Source organism: Otolemur garnettii, unplaced genomic scaffold, assembly GCF_000181295.1.
Source record: "Otolemur garnettii isolate 467f Iridium unplaced genomic scaffold, OtoGar3 scaffold00201, whole genome shotgun sequence".
Taxonomy (NCBI): domain Eukaryota; kingdom Metazoa; phylum Chordata; class Mammalia; order Primates; family Galagidae; genus Otolemur; species Otolemur garnettii.
In genome coordinates this window covers 349834-357892 of record NW_003852596.1, presented here as the reverse complement: position 1 = coordinate 357892, position 8059 = coordinate 349834, and the positions used below count along the sequence as shown (strand labels likewise).

Sequence of the window (8059 nt, the reverse complement as noted above, 5' to 3'; positions counted from 1 at the left end):
AAAAAAAAAAAAAAAAAATACAAATCTCCACAATGGATATTTGCTTTGACTGTTTACTGGGCTGGAAACGGCCTCATGTATCTTGCCAGGCTGTGGCCATTATTCCTCAGAGTGTTTACAGACCCAACAGGGGTGTTAGCAAGCTGTATCCCCAATAGGCCAGAGCTCTAAGAAAAGCAGGAAACGCGCTCAGATAAGAAATTTAGCAGCAGCTGGCTTAAAGGTAAACTAGCTGACTTTCCTTTGTTCTGCCTCACTCAGCTTATTTTTTTATTTTCCCCTTTTTCTGGGGGTGTTTTCCCTTTCCCTGTTGCTTCCACAAGCAGAATGGGGTCGGCATTACTAATCCACTGCCATCTACCAGCCTATCTTCCTTGGTTTTCTCCCCTTTTAAACTCTTTTCAGAATGGTGATCCTCTCTATTTCTCCATGCCATGTACGAATGGGTCTTGAAAGAGATTCAGGATTTCAATCTGCGGACTAAATTAGTTGATACTTATCCATCGAATGGAGCTTTTAGATATGTGTCATTATCAGTGGCCAACCAGCTGTTTCTATCAACAGCTTAGGGTTGGCTAATTTGCATAGAACAAAAACAGGATTGGGTTCATAAAAATCTATTTGAAAACTAAGTTCATACCATGGCTTTCCACCGTAAATAACATACATCACTGTCAACAATTAATTTTCTTCTCTCTCTTGAAAACGCCTCCTTGTTCCTAAGTATTTTCTTATTTCCTAAATGTATTACTTGCTATTAACTTTTCCTAATCCTGTTCCATAAAGCAAATGTACTTAATACAATAATCCATTCCTTGGGGTAGGGTTCTGTTTTAACAATCTTTACACGTATAATCACACAATCAAAATAAACATTGAAATAGGTCACCGATGGGCCATGATGAGGAGGAGGCAGTGACAGTGGTGGAAGAAGTGGCAGCGACGGGGGTAGGAAGCCTGGAAATGCGAGCAGGGGTGGTTGGCTGGCTCCTCTGGCTGATGGCATGTTGAGGTACATGGGCCAGTGACGAGCAAGGGCATCCGATCCAGAGGGGGCCACTCTAGAGGCCAGGCCACCAGCAACATGGACCAGTGTGTCACCAAGTACAAGAATCCCTCTGCGACCCTGGGCAGCAAGAATGGAGACTGTGACCCCAGCAGCACGTCACACAGCAGGTGGGTGCAAGCCACCATGAGTAAGTGCCACTCTGTCGCAAGCTCACTTGACTGACAGATGCAGCCACGTGAGACCCTGGAGTAAGTGTCACCCTGTGGGACCAAGAAGGTGGAGGCCACCACTGAAGTATGCCAGCTGCCAACATCCTCGGGAGATGCTGAGGAGTCTTCCTTACAGAGATTGGAAGAATTGTTTAGGCGCTACAAGGATGAGCAGGAGGATGCAATTTTGGAGGAAGGCATGGAGCACTTTTGCAATGATCTGTGTGTCAACCCCCCAGCATCTCAAGTGCTGCTCTTGGCTTCAAGTTCCAGGCTGCAACCATTTGCAAATTCACCAGCAATCAGTGCAGACAGCATTGACGGAATCTGTGCATGGTTCCCTAGCCTCTTAACAGAAGCCAAACAAGAGGATAAATTCAAGGATCGCTACTGGTTTACATTTCAGTTTGGCCTGGACTCTGAAGAAGGACAGTGATCACTGCATCAGGAAATAGCCATTGCCCTGTAGAAGCTAGTCTTTACCCAGAACAATCCCCCGGTTTTGGACCAATGGCTAAACTTCCTAACAGAGAATCCCTCGGGGAGTAAGGGCATCTCCAGGGACACTCGGAACATGTTCCTTACCTTCACGCAGGTGATTGGACCTGACCTCAGCAGTAACTACAGTGAGGCTGAGGCCTGGCCACGTCTCTTGAATACCTCTGTGGAGTGGGAAATGGAGTGAAGGAAAAGAGAAAGGGAAGGGAGAGGTGCACTCAGCTCAGGGCCCGAGGGCTTGTGTCCCAAGGAACAGACTCCGTGGCTCTGTCCCAGGAGCAGCAGCAAGAACCTGCCCGCTGCCCTCCAGTTAACCAAGAAACTGAACCTTGCTGGAAGTTACTAAAGATCTGGATGTTTTCTACTTTACATCTTTCTCTGCCTTCTATCTGAAAAGGCTCTAAAAAGCTGTACCATGTTTAAGCACTTTTTGGTTATTTTGGTTATTTCTTTTGGGGGGGAGGATACCCCAAAATATTTGAACCTGGCTACATGTTGTGTATCTTTTTTTTTTTTTTTTTTGGAGATACCGTCTCATGTTGTCACCCTTGGTAGAGTGCTCTGGCGTCACAGCTCACAGCAACCTCAAACTCTTGGGCTTAAGCGATTCTCTTGCCTCAGCTTCCCAAGTAGCTGGGACTACAGGTGCCTGCCACAGCACTCAGTTATTTTTTGTTGTTGTTATTGTTGTCACTGTTGTGTAGCAGGCCCGGGTGGGGTTCAAACCCACCAGCCCCAGTGCATGTGGCCAGTGGTGCCCTAACCACTGAGCGAAGGGTGCCAAACCTAGGTTGTAATGATTATTTTCAAAGATTTACACAGATTTGAATAGCAGCATTAACTGTTAACCACATTGCATTAATTCCCAGGCAATTTAGAGCTCTTGAAGTGCCAAGGCTAGCCAAGAGCATTTGTAGACTGGTGACACCCCCTTTTAAGCTAATTTATCCATGCTGTGACTTAGCCCCTAGAAGTTATCTTTTTGTATCAGGCTCACTGGGGGTAAGGTGATGATTGTTTAGGTTTACATGACCCTCTTCTCCTTTCCCTACCCCTAAATATATATGTACATATGTAAAATACATACATATTTTACCTACATAAAATATACACACACACACACATTTTTAAAAAAAAGAAATAGAACTCATCTAGTCCTGAGGTGCCATTACAGTATAATCTTTTCAAGTGACTCAGGTAAACAAGAGGCCAGCCAGCTCCAAATATTGTGAGGTTGCAGCACCTTCCTGCTTTGACACCTAACGATTATATTGACTATTACCCGTTTCACAGGTTGGTTTAAACCTTTATCAGGTTTCAAGGTCTAGAGTAGTCTCAACAGATTTCTCTTGATGCATTTTGATGACTGCTTAGGTAGCAAGGTTGCTGGTGCTCTCTCATAAAACACCAATGATTTTGACAATCTCATACTGATCTGTTGTAGAATTGTTATAAAGTCCATATTCCAAAGTTCAACTTGGACGAACAGCTCCCCTTCAGTGTTTATCTTCTTCAGTGTCTGCCGAGAGTGCCAGGTCTGTCCTGTTATAGGTAAATTGCTTATCAAATAGAATGTGTAACTAACCGGTGGTCTCTCCTTGAGTATATTTCCTGATCCTATCCAGGTGTTTATGCTTTGAGTTTTCCTTTGAAACAAATTATAACCCAATTTCCTAAAGTCCAAATTCCCTGTGAATAATGTGTATCTTCCCTGGCTGTTTCTAAGACCTTTAATTCAAACATAGATTGTATCTTTCACTTGTATTCAGGTTCTCAATTGTTATTCAGTATTTGCTAAATGTATAGGTTTCCTTGTTTATCTGCTATCACTTATCTCCCTTGTATAATTGTTCCTATTTGAATGGAGGCATGAACTTGTTACTTCTTGCTTGCCCACTACTCTATTTAAGTTCAGGAAACATAGTCCCTTTGTACTACATCAAGTTTTAGCCATTTTGAACATATCTGCATATCTAGATTCCCCCACATGTGGAAAGTGAGGTTCAGTTTTCCAGTTAGTGAGGCAGCCGTTTCTCAATCTGCTATCTCATGTGGTTTGTAATTATCCACAGTAGTTGCTCTATGATAGGATTTTTATTTTTCCTGTGTGTCTTTTTTGCTCTTATCAATATTTCCATATAGCAGCCTATTGTGGAATTTTCTCTTATTAATACATTGAATAGCGCCGTAAGTTCTGGTTTTTAAGTGTCTGTAGTGGATTCTCCTAATACAATAGTCTTGTTATTAAATTTATCCTAAAATTCAAGGGCCTTATCCTAAAATACAATGGCCAGACTGACTTGTGCTTTTTCCTGCTAGTCCTCATCCAAATAAGACCTGGTTATATAGCCTATAATTGCCACCACTTATCTTTAAAAGTAGCTAATTATCTGGGTATGTGGCTCTCACTTAGTGTTAGATACAGCATCTGTCGTGCCGGTTAGCTATGAAGTCATCTGTATTAAATGTCATTTTAATCCTTTTATGTGTAATATGCTTTAGGCTTCTAGATGAATTGGCATAGTCTGGTTTCCACCAGTGTGGATTTCCTTCTACTTATCATTTTCTTACAATTTGCATATACCACATTGTCCAGTGGTGTCTTTCTGTCTTTCCCTAGTTGTTGCCCATTTCATGAGATACAAAGGTCATTCTTAAGGAAGAAAAGTCATAGTGTCCGTGGGCTTGTCTGAAGAGTACTCACTCTTACAAATAGAAATAAGGGTAATGGGCCGGGCTCACACCTGTAATCCTAGCACTTGGGAGGCCAAGGAGGGTGAATTGCCTGAGGTCACGGGTTCGAGACCAGCCTGAGCCAGAGTGAGACCTTGTCTCTAAAAATAGCCGGGCGTTGTGGTGGAGCATGTAGTCCCAGCTACTTGGGAGACTGAGGCAAGAGAATCACTTGAGTCCAAGAGTTTCAGGTTGCTGTGAGCTGTGTGATGCCACAACACTCTACCAAGGGCAACAAAGTGAAACTCTGTCTCAAAAAAAAAAAAAAGATCTCGGCTGCCACGGCCACCATTATCACCACCACCACCATCACCTCCCCCACTGCCACCTTGGAGTGTTCCTCCTTCTCTGCCCCCTCTACCACCTCCCAACTCCCTGGCCCTGTGTCCTGGAGAAGAAGCTACATTTGGTCTCTATTGCGGCAGGCCTAGCATACAGCCATGGTGCTGGCCAGGCCTTGGCCAGGTCAGTGACGGGTGCAACTAGGACCAGCAGGAGTGGCCGCTCCATCAACCCGGCCGCGCTGCCTCCCAGCAACCCACAGCTCATTGCTCTCACATTAGAGGAACTCAAGAGCTCAGGCCTGTTTCACAGCTTCTGCCCAGACTGCCTGACCCATGTGGACACCAAGCCAGCTTATCAAAACTGGGGGCAGAATGTGGATAATTTTGTATCAACACATCTGGACGAGCAGGAATGGACTCCCACAATGAACAAAAACCAGTTGAGAAATGGTCTGAGGCAGACTGTGGTTCAGTCAGGATTATTTCTCAGGTGGTGGATCCAAAACTAAACCACGTCTTCAGGCCACAAATGGAGCAATTCATGAGTTCCTGGCAGCCCAGAAAAAAGCAGTGGAGCCAGCAACCCCTCTAGAGCCCGAAGGCCAGGACCCTGCAGCTCCATCCCAAGGCACTTCCTAAGAATATTTCTGACACAATTTGAAAGTACCATTTAATCAATGGCGAAGAAGTGGATTCAGTTATGTAAGAGTACAACTACACAATGAAGATAGGTCAAGGTTATCAGTGCAGCAAGATTTCAACCTCGATCATGGACAGTGTCCACATTGAATGATGAGGAGCAAGTATGACAGTGGGAAAGTTGACTAGGTTGCCCTGTCATTGTGCTGCCATTTGACCTACCTGTCCAAGAGTATGACACCAGTAGATACTACAGACAAACACTACAGCAACCCCTGAGGTTGTCCTGAAACAGACTTTTATACTTGAACATGGGGACTATACACAGACTTTAGGGTTTGTGCTGTGAGATAAACAAGCTACAGTGAAAGAACACAACCAGTCTCAAAAATAATTCAGAGAACAATGACAGGTTAGCTGGGAGTAGGTATTTAACAATGCCTATTTGATGTTGTTTCTGAGTTGCAAACTAGAAAGTACAAGCCAAGCTAGCATCAGATAGCTTTAAAGCTGTGACCTTCTTGTACGTGACCTTTTAGTCAGTTTCCTTTCCCTGTAAGAGGTGACAAAACTTGGAACCCTAGGATATGTGTGGAAGCTTAGACATTGCAGTGAGGAAAAACGGTTGGAGGTTCTCTGTCTAGGGCTGCTTCCTATTCTGCAAGGGCTAGTAGTCTCGAGAGTGTTTACTTTATTCTCGTCTTTATGTTTGTTAGAATGGTCAATAAATGGCCTGAAGTTTTATAATAAAATCATTTGATACCCTTTAAAGAAAGAAATGATGGTGGGCAGTGCCTGTAGCTCAAAGGAGTAGGGCGCCGGCCCCATATGCTGGAGGTGGCGGGTTCAAACCCAGCCCCGGCCAAAAACTGCAAAAAAAAAAAAAAAAAAGAAAGAAAGAAAGAAAGAAATGATGGTAATGTATAGCATAGAATTGGTATGATCAGTGAATTGTCCACACATTTATTGGGTCCTTCTCTGCTTTGATGTGGGGTTCCTTCAACTATTGCATTTTCTTCTTCTAACATATGTAGAATTACTATGTCCAAATACTACTCCACATTTTGTTTAAATTCATTATTTCTCTTATCTCTGAATAGTAAATAAATCTAGGGTGAGGCTGCAGCAGATTCACTGTAACAAGCCTATCAATTATTCTTTTTAAATTTACCTATACCAAAGAAGATGAACTTTACTCCTATTGTGGACCAACATCTCTAGGCCTGTAGTGGTAAATGTTTGGATTTCCATTAACTAATAGTCCTTGTAGGGCTTTGTCTACGCCCTCCTCCTACTTCTCTTTTGTTAATTGGTACAGTGTGCTATTTCTACTTGTGGAGCAATATTACAAAGTAGTTGCAATGTGGCTCAGCATCTGTGAGAGCAGGGCTGCATTGGAACCTCTTGGCCTCAGCTTTTTCAAAAGTTTCTCCCTGGTAACAGTCATCTGAAAACCTTTTAGCAGTAGATGTGGCTCTTTTAGAATTACTTTATTTAGTCTGTTATAGCATCCTTTGTTTGATGGTTATCTCTTAAAGGACCAGTAAGGAGTTGTATCTTTTCAAGTACAAGTATCCCAACACTGTCCCTGTTAATGTGAACATATTCACTGTAATGCTATTCATTGTAGAACAGTGAAATTGGACCCTAAGATGTGCCAGAGTACATCAGCTCTTCACCCCATTGTTAGATGAGGCATTCTTTTATTTGCTATTGTTTGCACTTACCATCAGGAATCCTAGCAGGAGAACAAATACTGACAAAGAAAGAACCACGTGAATAAAGTCAAAGTTTTTTGAAAAAAGAAGAAAAGAGACCAGTGTTTGCTGGAAGTAAGTCAAATTTAACTGGTTTTAAAAAATGTATTAACAATGAAAATGTGCACAACCAGGAAAAACACACTGCCAGTGAATCAAAGCATACTGAAACAGAGGAAGCAATCAGGTCTTACATGCTAGTGGATGCAAACTGGGTCTTAGTCGCTTCTTAACTGATCATTTACTGCAGCCAGTGTATCGTCATAGACCTCATCTAGCCCTACCATAATTTCATCTATATCAAAGAGCAGCTCTTCCTCTCCTCTTGGTTCAAGGACTGAACCTAAGTCTGAGAAACTACCAAGATCTGGGATTGAAGATTCCTCAGGAGAGGAAGCTGCCTCTGTTTCCATATTTTCCTCTTTATCATTTTGCTCTTCAGTGAGAGCCTGTTGTTCTGCCATCAGTCGTAAAAGCTCTTCAGTAATTTCCAGTAACTGGGTGACACAGTCAATAAGACCACTAACCAGAAAAGCAAGTGATGGATAGTCCATGCTTCACTGCTTTCCTCAATACAGAAAAATATTACTTTAAAATACAGTGAATGGATTCTTGTGACAATGAGTCCTATGGAGATGTTATGTGCTTGCTTTGGATGAAAAATTAGGATATTGATATGATTATAATGGCAATTATAAGGCCAGTAGTACCACAGAACTTTTTGATGGCATTGGCGAACCTTCCACAATATTTATATATGGTACTCGTTTATATAGTAGTCAACTGCTGTTGTAATCACCACCAGACGGATTGTCGCAGCCAAGGAAAAACAGCAATGCAGATCTAATAATAGAAAAGAGAAATATAAGAATTAGTATCCTTGGCTCGGCACCTATAGCTCAACCGGCTAAGGCGCCAGCCACGTACACC

The 8059-nt window shown here is 42.7% G+C and overlaps 1 protein-coding gene and 1 pseudogene across 1 annotated transcript in view; both read left to right on the top strand.

Moving 5' to 3' along the window:
- Positions 1-8059, top strand: part of TRPC5 (transient receptor potential cation channel subfamily C member 5) — a 414644-nt gene that overhangs the window by 214734 nt on the left and 191851 nt on the right. The gene's annotated exons all lie outside the window — the stretch shown is intronic.
- LOC105888134 lies at positions 1085-2062 on the top strand (annotated as a pseudogene).